Genomic DNA, 15,166 nt, shown 5'->3' with positions numbered 1-15,166 from the left:
CCGACCTGGGAAAATCGATTAGTTAGTTCTCAACCTTATTAATTTCGTAAGTTCACAACTCGTACGGTGTACTTACTTCAAATGTTATTCGAAATCGTCGAGTTCCATTTTCGTGGCGAGAGCTCTGTGTATGTACATACAGGAAATCGATTGAGTCAGCTTTTACTTATTACTGTAAAGGCGTCATGCCTCTAGATTTACTCGACTACGTATAATTATGCTTTCGTACCGAAATTATCCTTTATAGAATGTTGGGTAGCGATTGTATAAATACTTGTCAATACGTCCGTGCCTACTTTTATCGAAGCATCACAGAAATCTTCTCTCTTCTGCTTCCGCAGCAGAAACGGTATTTTTACCTTGCGCGTGATGCGAGTGTGTTCATGTTCGTATGAGTGTCCGTTTTTTCATTGTGCGTATGCTTGCATGCATATACAGTGCTCGAAAAGAATGATGGCATGGACAAATTTTGAGCGAAAATTGTCTAACTTTGACTGACGATAACTCAGCGAAAAATCATCGTAGGATCACGATCTTTTTTTTATATTATAGCCTGAGGTCTCTACTTTAAGACCTTGTATCTCAATTTTAAGTTTAATTTACTCCTACTACTGTAGCCTCTTAAATCTGAAGGCATGTTTGTCATACTAAAAATTGCAAAGTTTGACGAGATGCACAGACTCCATAAAATTTTTTTTAGGAATATCGTTTGCAGTGGCATAAAGTATGAATCTTCTTCTTTAATTTAAAAAAAAGATCAAGTCCCTGCGATTTTTTTTCACGGAGTTACAGCCCTTTAAAGTAGACCTTGCATTTTACAGCTTATTGGATAGTGCCAATAGGTGACAAAAATGCAGGGTTTGCTTTAAAGTGCTGTAACTGTGCGAAAAAAAATCGCAGAGACTTGATCTTTTTTTTAAATTAAAGGGGAAGGTTCGTACTTTACGCCACTGCAAACTGCATCCTTGAAAAAAATTTTCTCAAGTCACTATGTCTCGTCAAACTTTGCAATTTTTAATACATCAAACATACCCTTAGACTTAAGGGGCTACAGTAGTACCAATCCATTAAACTTAAATTTATGATACAGTGTCTTAAAATTAAGACTTCAAGCTTCAATTTGAAGAAAAGATCATGATCCTATCACGATTTTTCTTGCAGCTATGATCAATCAAAGTTGACCAATTTTTACTTAAAATTTCCCTGTGCCATAATTTTTTTTAAGCAGTATATTAATATATATACCCGTTAATAAAGAGGACTAGTAAAGTATGCGTGGTGTGAATACGATGAAAATGTTCTTGTTCAGTTTTTTAGTCTTCCCGTAATTCATCTATGCGTGATTGATTTCTTAGCGTTCCAATTTCTTGAGCATCACAGTGAATTCAACACAGCGAAAACCGTGTAGCATAATTTAAGGAATATTTACTGAATTTCTTTCCCGAATATCACGTTCTTTCGCACGTAATTATAATTCGTAAAGTAGTCTTCCTCGATGTTAAAGACCGATGTTACGTTCAATAGTATCAATGATATACAGTCTGCAAATGCTTTTGGTCAGGATGCATTGTCCTGACGAGACCTGAACGAAATTTAAGTTCTGTGATGGTCGAAAGAGGGTTTAAAAGGCGAAAAGTGGAGAAAAGAATAGCTTTACAGGAGTTAATGAGAAGTTGTATCTGTATCTGCGAGTGGTAAAAGTCAGGGGAAACCCTGGCAGGCCAGTGTTACCAATCTGATCATCAAAAGTGTAATATTTAAGTATAGAAAGTTTTTAAATTTTCTTTCGATCGCCACTGTAAATATCTTATTTATTATATTATTAAAGTTCATGGAGAAATGGTACAATGGACTTGGGATTGATGTATCATACGGTACCCATTGTGCATTATGATGCTTAGTATCTAAGTATTGATATTCGATGCGCAAGTAAAACGATTGAATTGTTTAATATTATCCTTCTATATTTCATGGCTTGTTGAATAGTGATCGAGGGGAGAGCAAACGAGGAAGAGGCAGGAAACGAGGGGACGTCGTTTTCTCCTTTTCCCATCGCGTTGAGAGTTCCTGCGCTAATTATTGAATCATGTGTTACGAGTTGTTGCGGGTCCGTTATTGATTTCAAATAAATTATTAGCAACTGTATCATATTAGATAGGAAATTGCCAATTGTCATTCGTATGTAATCATATCATCGATACCTATTGTTATTATTATAATTATCATTTTGAAATTATGGCAGACAAAAATAAATGTACAGATATATAATACATGCAGTTAGTATCATTATTAGTATTCTTGTTGTCTCAGTTCTTATTAGGTTGCTATAGTTTCTTGGATACTTTGTTGACTATATTATTTATAAATGGTGTATATTGACTTTATAATTTCTATGAGAATGAATAGAACCTATCTAGAGGGAATAAACTTGATAAGAACTCCTACTTTAGCATTTCAGTTCTTCAATTATTCTACCTATAATGTGATACAAGTCACTTGAATTTTAATAACTGAAGAAGAGTTATGACAAAGCTTGTTTTTACTTTATCAACATTGCTTTCTATTTTAGTGCATTTTAAAGAACATTAAATATAAAATATTCTTTTAAAGTTAAAAAAGAGACTTGCAATTTCCATGTAAATTAAATATACAATAAAGAAACAAATAGTGATAAGTTTCTTGTACAAGAAAACTAAATAAATGATGTTTCTTGTACAAGAAAACTAAACAAATAATAAACTTCTTGTACAAAAAATAATGAAATACAATATAGTTTTGTTCATTTAATTAATGAAATATTTTAAATATGGTATAAAAAATATGGAAATAGGTTAGTTAAAAGTATGACAAGATTTATGTAAAAAACATATGAAGAGAGCAGAGATTTACGAATTAGTGATGAAAATTGAATAGAATATTTCTATTTTGACATAAATTTTACTTACCTCTGGATGAATTTTCACTGCTAATTAATTTTGCCGCGCTTCACACATCCTCATTTTATTTGTGTGTGTAGAATTCAGCATGCATGTATATCCAGTAAGTCCAACACAATCACAAAATAATCAGTCTCATTTGTTTTCATTGTTTCAGCGAACTTAGAGGATGTGTCTTCGAAAATTGCAACTCGAGGTTTCTATTTATACATAAAAGTCAGAAATTAGAATCCACGCGATATAGTAATAAGGTTTAGCTGTGAAAAAGTGAAGTGAAAATTCGAAGAACAGCTACGATGGAAATAATTTACTATCGCGTTGTCTCTTAACTTACTTTCTCGAAAGACAAAATCACACGTGCTATTTTAAGTAATTAACGCTACAATTTTCAATATTACCGATTAAAATTGAAGATATTTTACCTGGTTTGACGAGGAATCCAAATTCCTGCAAGAAACCGTGTGGCGTGCTTCAACACGTGACCCTGCTTCCCAAGCGAACAGATGCCACGTTCAAATTTCGTGCGCGAATTCGATTCGTGGACTGCTCGTGCTTACAATAAAACTTGTGAGTGATTTGTCGATTTTAAACTGTGGATTTTTATGCAATTTCATATTTTTATAAATACAGTGCAAAAGATTGAACCAAAATCCGTAATTCAGTGATTCATAAATTTTATCGAAAGTAATTGTGGCGCTCCTTATGGTGAGAATTGGAACTTACGCATAGCAACTGCGCAGCCATATTGAAAATTCGAATTGCGCGCGGTGTCACTCCGCTTATGGACGCCTTGGAGGTCGGACGCGTGCCCCTTCGTCCTATTAAAAACATTTAATCCTGTTCCTGGCGATTCCTGATCACTTTAAATGGTATAATTCTTTAATACTAACACATTTTCATTCATCTCTTGTGAAATTGATCATAATCTCAATAGTTTTCATGCTTAATTCTTGCTTGAAAATTTCGAACCTCTCAGGCTTCGCTTTTGCGAGTATACGAGATACATTTTGTACAATATCTCTTCTTATTTAATTAATTCTACTTTAGACATCGCGAATTTCGAATGCTTTTTTAATTTTTACGTGTGTATGTAGTAAAATCTTGTTGAGGATCTGATCATTTTCTTAAATTTCGCGTTTTTTATATTTCTTAAAAATGGGGGGGAGGTACGCTAATAGAAGACCCTAAGGGAGAGTAAGCATAATGGCGATACCTTCAAATAACGGTTTTAACATTTTTTTTAGACATTAGTAGGACTTATCAACTGTGAGAAACATTTTATACAGTAAAATCTGATTTTTGTGGCTTTTGTAGTGATGTATAAGTAGTGTTTGATATGTTTTATTAACTTTTATTGTATTTTTGTGTTCTATATAATAGTTTGGCGAAAATTCAAACGGCATTCTTTCGATTCTTGAAAATTCATTCGCCATTCTATCGAGTCTCGAAGTTGCGCGCGCAATCCTCTTTGAACGGAATGGCGTCGGAGTGCAAAGCTCATCGAAAGGTGAGTTTATTAAAACTTTCTTTATTAATGTCTCATATTTTATGTGTTTTGGGAATAAAAACGACACTTTAGTGACTTTAGTCAGCAAGAACATAGATATTTCTCGGTGAAGGTTATAATTAAAAGCGCCTTCTATGAAAAATAATTTTTATTTGAGAAATTTACTAAAATTTTGACTATAGTCACGTGACAAATTCTGCGCATGTACGCAGTGACGTGTTGCTTCTGCGCACGCTCATAGCCACATAATTGCTACTGCGCAGTCACTACCGCGCTTTTCGCCATTTTCTTCCCGTCTAATTCAGTCATCGAAATCGTCTCTCAATTTTTATTCAAATTTCCTTGGGGAAAAACAATAAATTTTTTGTACTCAACTGAGTTTCGATTTCAATGGAATCAGTATTTTAATTATATGTTTTTTTGTGTGAATATTTCCCTTGCTGTACGATCATGAAGCTGTAAAAGTAGGTGAGTGGTGATTATAGTTCTTTTGCATTGAGAATTTCTCAAACATATTTTCGTATTTTATATATGTTTCTGTATTCAAGTTCATTATTATCGTCAAATATAGTTTTATATATTAATATATAGCTATATTATTCTAATATTTCGTTTTGTGTGGAATAATTCGAAAATAATATGACTAACATATATACTGTGTAATATAGTTATTAGAATTTTCATAAGAATACTATTTACAGCTCGAGCTGACGTTCTACCACTCAAAGACACTTTCCTGAGTCATCTAACAAAGATAATGGATTGTTATATATTTACTTTTGTGGATGGTGAGGAGATAATACATGCTTACATCTCTACAAGGTTAATGTAAGTCTTTTAATTACTACTAGAACTTTTATATTTGCTCTTTATTATGTATTGTGTATTTCTATTTAATGTTGTTATGTTTATTATTACGAATTTATGTGATGTTTTAAGAATGTTTTCATATGCTTTTATGCCTTGTATAAAACAAGTTTTAAGATGCACTGGTTCTTAGCTTTTCCTGCACAGGTACTTTCTGAGAAAGTACCATGTACTTTATTCCACATTTACACAGCAATTAAAAATTAATTGTTTTGCAAATGTGTTTGAACAGCGCACTTGAAACATATTTTTAATATAGAAAGAGCGATTTATCGATTAATAATTTAGTACTAAACTGAGTAAGCAATACTTTTCCCTTTCGCGTTTTAGGGGTTTAAAAACCCCATTACCATTTCTGTGTCACACTCGACGTTAGCTGCAAAATTTATTTCCATTTATAACTATCTTATATCTAGTGACAATTCGCAGCCATTAGCTCGGTCAAAACCGATTGCCCGGGTCTCACCACGTGGAGGTTGCTGCGAGTAGAGACCCACAGAGAGATCGATGAAATCAAAGTTCCATCGATCTCCCTTTACAAAAATTTTAAACTAACAAGCCAAAAGCATAAATGGAAGTCAAGTTCCATCTATACCTTTAGCTTGGACCTTAAAGTAGAGAAGTGCCAAGTAATCATTGAGAAAAGATTGGGAATAGTTAAAGTCTACCGCGTAAGGCAACCATGAAATAGACAATCGGTGGTGCGAGTCCTTCCACCTTGAAGGCGGGTACTAGGAGAAGGCGACTGGCACCTCACAGCACAATCAGTTGCCTGATTGAACTGTGGGGTTTCCACCTGCAAGTGTGTCATACCACACACCATTCGGTGTCCACATCGTCTCTCGCTAGTACAAACCCCCAAGGGAAGAAGAACAAGCTCCATCGACCGCCGATTCCACAGTTGAACATTTGCTTCTACTAAGAGAAGCAGATGAGCTCCTCACAGAAGGTGAGGAGCTAATGATCGAGCAAAAATGGCTAAGTAGTGACTACTCGGCAGTGTTACAAATATTTTACAATAGAATCTTAAAAGTAGAATCTTAAAAATATTCTAAGCGATTGCGACTTATATACTAGAAGTGGTGCATCCCTCGGCGGATGCGACGTCTTCATTCACACGAATAATAAAGAGTAAAGACAGAACTTTACGAACCAAAAGTGCTGAATCCCTCGGCGGATGAGATGTCTTCCGTATTCTTAAGGATACGATCTTAAGTTAAAATCTTATAGTCTATGGTTTGCACTAGTAAGCCAAAGACATGGATGGAAATCAAGTTCCATCCATATCTTTAGCTTGGACCTTAAACTAGAGAAGTGCCAAGTAATCATTGAGAAAAGATTGGGAATAGTTAAAGTCTACCGCGAAAGGCAACCATGAAATAGACAATCGGTGGTGCAAGTCCTTCCACCTTGAAGGCGGGTACTAGGAGAAGGCGACTGGCACCTCACAGCCCAATCAGTTGCCTGATTGAACTGTGGGGTTTCCACCTGCAAGTGTGTCATACCACACACCATTCGGTGTCCACATCGTCTCTCGCTAGTACAAACCCCCAAGGGAAGAAGAACAAGCTCCATCGACCGCCGATTCCACAGTTGAACATTTGCTTCTACCAAGAGAAGCAGATGAGCTCCTCACAGAAGGTGAGGAGCTAATGATCGAGCAAAAATGGCTAAGTAGTGACTACTCGGCAGTGTTACAAATATTTTACAATAGAATCTTAAAGTAGGATCTTAAAAATATTCTAAGTGATTAAGACTTATACACTAAGAACGATGAATCCCTCGGCGGATGCGACGTCTTCGTTCTTCAATCTTCAACTAAAAAGTAAGAAGGGAACCAGTGATGAAAGGAGAGAGTATGAAGTGAAATGTATAAAAGACTGGGGCAGCCGCCCCAACAACAGGAGCAAAACGAGAGATATGGAAAAATACATGAATAGATGGAGAAGCCTCCCCAAGAGCAAGAGGAAAACCATAGACGTTCGAGAAAATGAAGCTCAAGATAAATCCTAGAAAATGTTATAATTAAGGAATTGAAAAGGAGTTAAATATTAGGAATAGCAACGAATGTTAGAGGACCTTCTATAGAATGATAGAGGATCGCTAGAACGATTCGCAGCCTTGGAAGAGAATGAAACATTCCTCAGTCAGTAGAAATAGGAGCAAATGTAATAAAATGATCGACAGAATCTCTCGTAGAAGGTCACAGAAATGAAAAAGGATTGATGCGACAATCCATACCTCGAATCAAGACGGAACATAATTAAACAAAGGAAGAAATTGAATGAGATCTACATATGATTGAATTCTTCTCTAAATACTTTCACTCGATGGTTACCTAAATCCTGCAAGCGTAGAAATAAAAAATGTTAATAACATCCCTCGAGGGATTGACGTCTTCATTAAATGAGTGATATTCGCGCAAAGAGTAAAGAGACAACCAGCGAAGGAAGAGTATAAAGAGGATTGTATCAATAATTGGGGGAGTCTCCCCAAGAATACCCCAACGATGGCACAGCCATTGGCACGGACAGAGCCGCCCCAGGTCTCACCACGAGGAGGTTGCTGTGCAGGAGACCCACAGGGAAATAGATGGAATCAAAGTTCCATCGATCTCCCTTTACAAAAATGTTAAACTAACAAGCCAAAGACATGAATGGAAGCCAAGTTCCATGCATGCCTTTAACTTGGACCTTAAAATAGGAAATTGTCGAGTTATCATCAGGAAGGATTTGATTAAATTAGACTCTACCGCTAATGCAACCGTGAAATAGACGAGCGATGGTGCGAGCTCTACAACTTGAAGGCCGGTAGGTCGGAGAGGCGTATGGCACTACACGATTCAGTCAATTGACCATTGCTCCCTGCTGCCACATAGGAGCTACCGAAGTAGACCTAATTCCGACAGGCTGGTAAAGAGAATGTGCAAAAGGCGGAAACGTGTAGTTTCCACAGTCGAGTGTGTCTTTCCACACACCCTACTGTGTCTATGGCGTCACTCCTAGTACAGACCCCCAAGAGGAGAACACGCTCCACCGACCGACGATTCCACGGTTGGTCACATGCTTCTACCAAGAGAAGCAGAGGTGACTTCCTCACCAAAGATGAGGAACAAGTATCAAAAAAAGAAGTTAAGAAATGACAACTCGACAATTGTACAGTGCATATAAACTAGAAAGGCAAAGACATGGATGGAAGCCACGTTCCATCCACGCCTTTTCCTTGGACCTCAAAGTAGAGAAGTGCCAAGTAATCATTGAGTGGAGATTGAGAATATTTAGAGTCTACCGCGTAAGGCAACCATGAAATAGACAATCGGTGGTGCGAGTCCTTCCACCTTGAAGGCGGGTACTAGGAGAAGGCGACTGGCACCTCACAGCCCAATCAGTTGCCTGATTGAACTGTGGGGTTTCCACCTGCAAGTGTGTCATACCACACACCATTCGGTGTCCACATCGTCTCTCGTTAGTACAAACCCCCAAGGGAAGAAGAAAAAGCTCCATCGACCACCGATTCCACAGTTGAACATTTGCTTCTACTAAGAGAAGCAGATGAGCTCCTCACAGAAGGTGAGGAGCTAATGATCGAGCAAAAATGGCTAAGTAGTGACTACTCGGCAGTGTTACAAATATTTTACAATAGAATCTTAAAAGTAGGGTCTTAAAAATATTCTAAGCGATTAAGACTTATACACTAATAACGATGAATCCCTCGGCGGATGAGTCGTCTTCTTTCTTCAGTCTTCTAGTTAAGAGAAAAGAGCGAACCAGCAAAGGAAGAGTATGACGAGGAGTGTATCAATGATTGGGGGAGCCTCCCCAAAAATACCCCAACGATGGCACAGCCATTGGCCCGGACAGAACCGGCCCGGGTCTCACCACGAGGAGGTTGCTGTGCAGGAGACCCATAGGGAGATAGATGTAATCAATGTTACATCGATCTCCCTTTACAAAAATCTTAAATTCTAAATCTTAAATTCTAAATCTTAAAGTCTAAATCTTAAAAGAGACTTTAAAAAAAGGAGCGATGGAATCCCTCGGTGGATGCTATGTCTTCGTTTGATGTATATATGATGTTCACTTAAATCGTAGAAAATACTAAAATTGAAACAATGGATGCTGAAGAGCGCTTTACAGAATGATAGAGAATCGATCAAAAGATTCATAACCATCGAAGAGAATGAAAAATCTTTTTACAAGAAATAGGAGGAAATACAACTGAATGACCGACTGAATCTTCTTAGGAATATCATAGAAATGAGAAAGCATGGACAGAACAATCCGATATCCGAATCAAGAGAGAACATATTTAAATACAAAACAGAATTGAACAACGTTGGCATTTGATTGAATTCTTCTTTTAATACTTACATTTGATGTCTATGTATTGAAGAATTAAAAATTAGAAATCGAGTTGAAATCCCTCGGGGGATATGATATGTCTGAAATCCCTCGGGGGATATGATATGTCTGAAATCCCTCGGGGGATATAGTGTCTGAAATCCCACGGGGGATATGATGTCTTCGTTCGATGAATGTTCTTCCTGCGAATGAAATAGGAATGATAATGGTAAGCAGCGATAAAATTCACAAGAGAATAGAGGGACTTGCAGCAATGAAAGAAGGAACGAATAGCAGAAGCATATTAATGATCGTGAAAACAAGAGCAAGGAATCAAGTGTAACGTATAAATGATTGAAGTAGTCTCTTCTATCTTCTTTTACAAAAATCTTAAAGTCTAAACTTAAAACTAGTAAACTAAAGTTATGAATAGAAAACAAATGTAAGAATTCGAAATATTAATCGAATTCGTTTCTTAACATATTGATTCGATGGTTATTTAAACCATGTGTGGTTTTAAAATAATAGTTAAATATTGAATCGTAAAGGTTGTTATTATCGGTAGATAATAATGCAGAGCAGGGAACATAAATAAAATAGGGGAAAGTAGAAGAGAAGGCCTTAGTACACGCAAAATGGGAGAAGCAGAAGAAAGGGGGCAACATATATGCAAAATAAGGCCAACAGAAAAAATAAATTCAAAATTTGTGCAAAAACTTACTGGGCAGCCAACTTGACCACTGGTCAGGGATGTCCAGGATGTCCAGGATGTCCAGGGAGGTCCAGGGAGGTCCAGGATGACCCAGGATGACCCAGGAGGCCCTGGGAGGTCCTTTCCCGCCGGAGGACCCGCGGGGACTGAGGAACTCCTGCTCCTGCAGGAGTATTTATATTACCTCCAAGCAAGTGGGGAACCAATCAGAGAAATTCATCAGTTAGTTATAATTTCCAGATTGATCTAACAAACAATATTTTGCGAAAGATTGATATTTTCCATAAAATAATCATCTTAGCAACAATTTCAGGTGCACATATTGTTAATAACAATCGCACACAGTGTGCACTTGTGTAAATAATTGATATTTATAATTGTTAGTTAACGTTTGCTGAAATTATTAACTTTTCGTACATTATTCTTCGTTCGATTAATCTCGAAATACTTGAAAATTTCTTAATATTTCTTCAACTAACAATTATAAATTTTAATAACATGCATGAGTCACTGCTTGCAATTGTTACTAACAATATGTATAACAGCAATTGTTGTTGAAGCGATTATTTAATGGAAAATATTAATTCTTTCGCGATTATTTTTCGTTCGATTAATCTCGAAATTCTTGAAAATTTCTTAATATTTCTTTAACTAACAATTATAAATAACTTGTACCAGTTTTAAATTAATAATTTGTACCAGTGATTACGTGCAATTGTTATTAATAATCTGTATAGGAGAAATTGTTATTGCAATGTCTGTTCAATGGAAAATATTAATTTTCTGGAAATATTCTTCGTTCGATTAATCTCGCAATTCAGTAATTGGTTGTTCTCCTTTTGGTCATTCGCTCTGGAGCCTGCAGCGAGTGTGGATCGTTCTGGGGATCCTCTGAAGGAACTCCCTGGACTATCTTGGACTTTCCTGAGCTACCTTGAATCACTCTGACCAATGGACAGCTTGACCATTGGTCAGTTGTCTTTAGCTCATTAATTTATACTTTGAATTTTAAGATTTTAAGATTTTTCTTTTTGGTTTTTTAATTTTTGTGGTGTGTATTACACAGTGGTGTGCACTATCTACCCTCAACATTTTCAGTTATTTTTTTTACCATCTTTATTAAACCATCCGTATTCATCGCGAGAATTTATTATTTATTATCTATGTATTTGTTGGTATTTGTTACTAATTTATGTTTTAGACTTCAACATTTTTATGAAACGTATTATCATTTTTTACCATTTTTACTATGTGATTCGTATTCATTATTTGAATTGATTATTTGTGTGTTTGTTGGTATTTGCTACATTGTATATTACTCCATATATTATATATTGTATATTACTCCACAAAATTTAGCCATAAAAAATTGGGCATCTCATTTAGAATTAATTTTGTCACTTTGGTATAACTTCTTGCAGCAATATATCTTTCATAAATAGCATTTTCCCTTATTACTTAAAACTATAGGGACGAATATAGAGGATACTTTATTTAGTGGACCTTGTACATAGAATGGTATGGGAGGAATATTTTCTCTAGTAGAATTACCAACCTCAGTGACGAAAACACAATGTGCTTTCAACATCCACCACTCGAAAATGGCAGAGGCGCTCGAAAGCTAGTGGTTTTCCAGCAGTCGGTATTCCAGGAGTGAGAGTCTACCTGCACAGTCGTCTGCGAGTGAAACGTGGTATAAAAGGTAATTTTTAAATAATAAATAAATATATTCTATAAAATTAAGTTTCCATTATCCACAAATTTGGTTCAGCTTGCAATTGAAATTTTTTATGTAAACTTGTTTCATTTTTCCTGGGTTGGATCACCTTCTCTGCTTTCGTTTTTATTCATATTGTTGTTATTCAAGCCAGGGGAAAAAGAAACACTTGCAAGACAGCTTCAATTGTTTATTCGTTACAAATGCACCAGAAGAAATAATTAATATATATATACATACGTCGTAGTACATAGAGCGATCTATTAAGTTGGTCATTGCAATTTCATTCGCAATATCGAACCGCGTTCTCGTGAAACCGATAAACTCTTTTGTCGTATGTAAAACAGCAGCTACTTTCAATAGGAAATACGAGTGTATCTCGCTAAGCGGCCACTTGTCGCGAGCACTTTGCGTTAACATTCTTAAAATCTAAAATCTGTCGCCCTCTCGCGACCTGATCTCTTCTGGTAAAAAAACGTCTCTAAATTTCACGCAGCGTGCAATTTGCATGCGTGAGGAACATCAACGCTTTTTTCACAAGCCTCCAAGTTGTTTCAGATTGATAAAAATTCGAAGATAAAATAGGCTTACAGTTCTTCACTATTTCTTACACTATTTATTTTATATTTATTGTGAGATAAGTCTTTGGCAGATAAAAATAGGGAATAATAAAATAATATTTTTTGTTGCTATCTGAACATCCCTGGTTTTCTATTTCTCGTGGTTATTGGGTCCAGAAAAAATTCATTTATTATCGAATCAACCTGGAGGCTTGTGGAGTCCTATATCGGTCCATATCGTACAATTCCTATGGAATAAATTTTATCCACGTCTCAACAATGTATAATTCTCTAATAATTAGTACTCGTTAGCCTACAGTCTCTCTACACTCTACAGACCATATAGTCAGATCGAGACCCTGGTATAATCTCAGTTCAGAAGTATATACTAAAGTTTGGTCAATGTTCTTACGTTGTACAAGTTAATTGTTACATTGAGACCCTTTTGTACGCTTAACGCTTGACAATCAAGTCGAAAAGTCTCTTCCAGAACGTGTACGTTTAAAACTCGCCTTGAGGGAGGTCTTTGCTTCAGCTGAACGATTTCCAAGGTGTTGAAGGTTCCTTCATTTCGCTTACAAACATTCAGAAATATTCAGAAGCCCTTCTGCTACCTATTCGAAGGAAAATTGCAACAACAATTCACATTATAGTGTCACATCATTTACGTCGAGTATACTAGACTATTTTATTTCACTTGGGTCAGTATATTCCGAAAAATAACTATCTAGTTATATATACTTTCGTTTGTAATGGTGGATCATATAATGTGGACTGCAATTGCATTCTATTTATTAGAAACAAAATATATTAATATTTGACATATAAAATAAGTATGAAAATGAATAAGAAATGGGTAGTTTATATTTCTCAGAAAATGATTATAGAATTTTTAGAGTTATCGAATCTCTGATCCCCAGCTTCAACATTTTGGAAATCGTTGTCTACGATGGGAAATAAAACAGTCATTGAATACATCCAGATCCATGAAAGACGAATAGTCAGTTGCAGTTTCATTGCAACTCGCATATATTTATGTACAGAGAGTCAGGGCCGAACGAATTGGCCATTTAAAGCCACCCCCATTCCACGATCTCAGTTCGAGCGTGGTCCTTAAGGGACCACCCCTCCGTGTGACTATCATTAATACTGACACTGACATTAGTACCGACACTACGTTAGAAATATCTCCTGTAGAGCGATCAAAATTAGCATTCGTTGGCGTCGTTTCTATGTGTTCCCAAATACATTATGTTTCGCTTGTCTCTTAGGGGGTAACAACATACGAAATCGCGCGTAAAGTCTCGTTCAGGCTGGCCAAGTCTTGAATTGAAGCCACTTGTATTCGACGAACGCGAACTTGATCTGCTTGAATACGAGTGGCTGGAATTCAAGTAACTCGACGAGTCTGAAGAAGGCTTAAATGTCTCGAGGTGGGCAAAGAAAGAGCATTTTTCCTCGAGCTCCTGGCTCGAGAAATCCTCGAGGTGAACTGATATTCGTGTTTCGGAATGATCGCCAAGAGCTTCGCGGAATTGACCAGTCGAGCAAAACGGAGGCGACGAGATCTTGAGGTAAAAGCTCGAAAAGCCCAGGAGCTGGGAGAATATCGTTTGGCAGCGAAGCTCGGTCGTAAATCCGAGCGTCGCGACGCTTGCCAAAAGGAGCACGTTTGTTTAAAAATCCAGACGCAGTCTAGGAACCGTCTGCAGTCGTACAAATCTTTAATTCACTCGCAACTGTCCTTGATCTTCGCTAGTGGCATTTAGAAGATTCATCCAGATGATGGATGTCGTGAACGTGTACTAGGATGATTGATCGCGAGTTCCTGAGAATGAGATTACTTTAGGATCGCAGGTTCCAACATTACGAGTACTGTCACTAGTTCTTTCTTCCTTTGAGATCCATTTTTCGCAAACGAGGTAACATTTACTTATGCTTGAGATTCAGGCTAAAGGGTGCTTCCAAAAGGGGTGGAAAATTTATGAGGAATTTTAAGATGGGTTACTAAACCCTGTTGAACTTTGATGAGTTCTTTCCAGCATTTAGAATAATTGTATTAAAGATGAAAATGTTTCTGAAATACTGCTTATATGAAATTCTTAATGGTGATAGTAGAACTTTAGCCTGGTCTTCTATTCTTTCTTTAACTCGTTCTTTGTTGGTGTGAGTAACAAGTGAATGATAGGTTCGATCGATCGAAGTGTCGTTTCGCTTTGAGGGTATTATCTTGGACACAATTGAGTACCCAGGGATTTTGGTAGAATGAATTTTCGCCTTCAGTATTGCTGGCTTTACAGTCCATAAATTATACGGGTAGTTCTTCTCTGTGGAAACTCGAATATTCGGAAATTGAGATACCCGAGGAATCAAAGTACTTTCTAATTGAATTATTTTGGAACTGAAAATTCTGAAAATCTAAGTATCAAACTACCCAGGCATAAACTCGAAACACAGAGGTACTAAAACCTCTCAACGCAATCGGTCGAAGTCCCTCCCAAAAGCCAATCCAGAAAAAAGAAAACAA

The sequence above is a fragment of the Calliopsis andreniformis genome, chromosome 7 (genome assembly GCF_051401765.1).
Source record: "Calliopsis andreniformis isolate RMS-2024a chromosome 7, iyCalAndr_principal, whole genome shotgun sequence".
NCBI lineage: Eukaryota > Metazoa > Arthropoda > Insecta > Hymenoptera > Andrenidae > Calliopsis > Calliopsis andreniformis.
The sequence above is the reverse complement of the archived record's forward strand: the minus strand, read 5'-3'. Positions refer to the sequence as shown.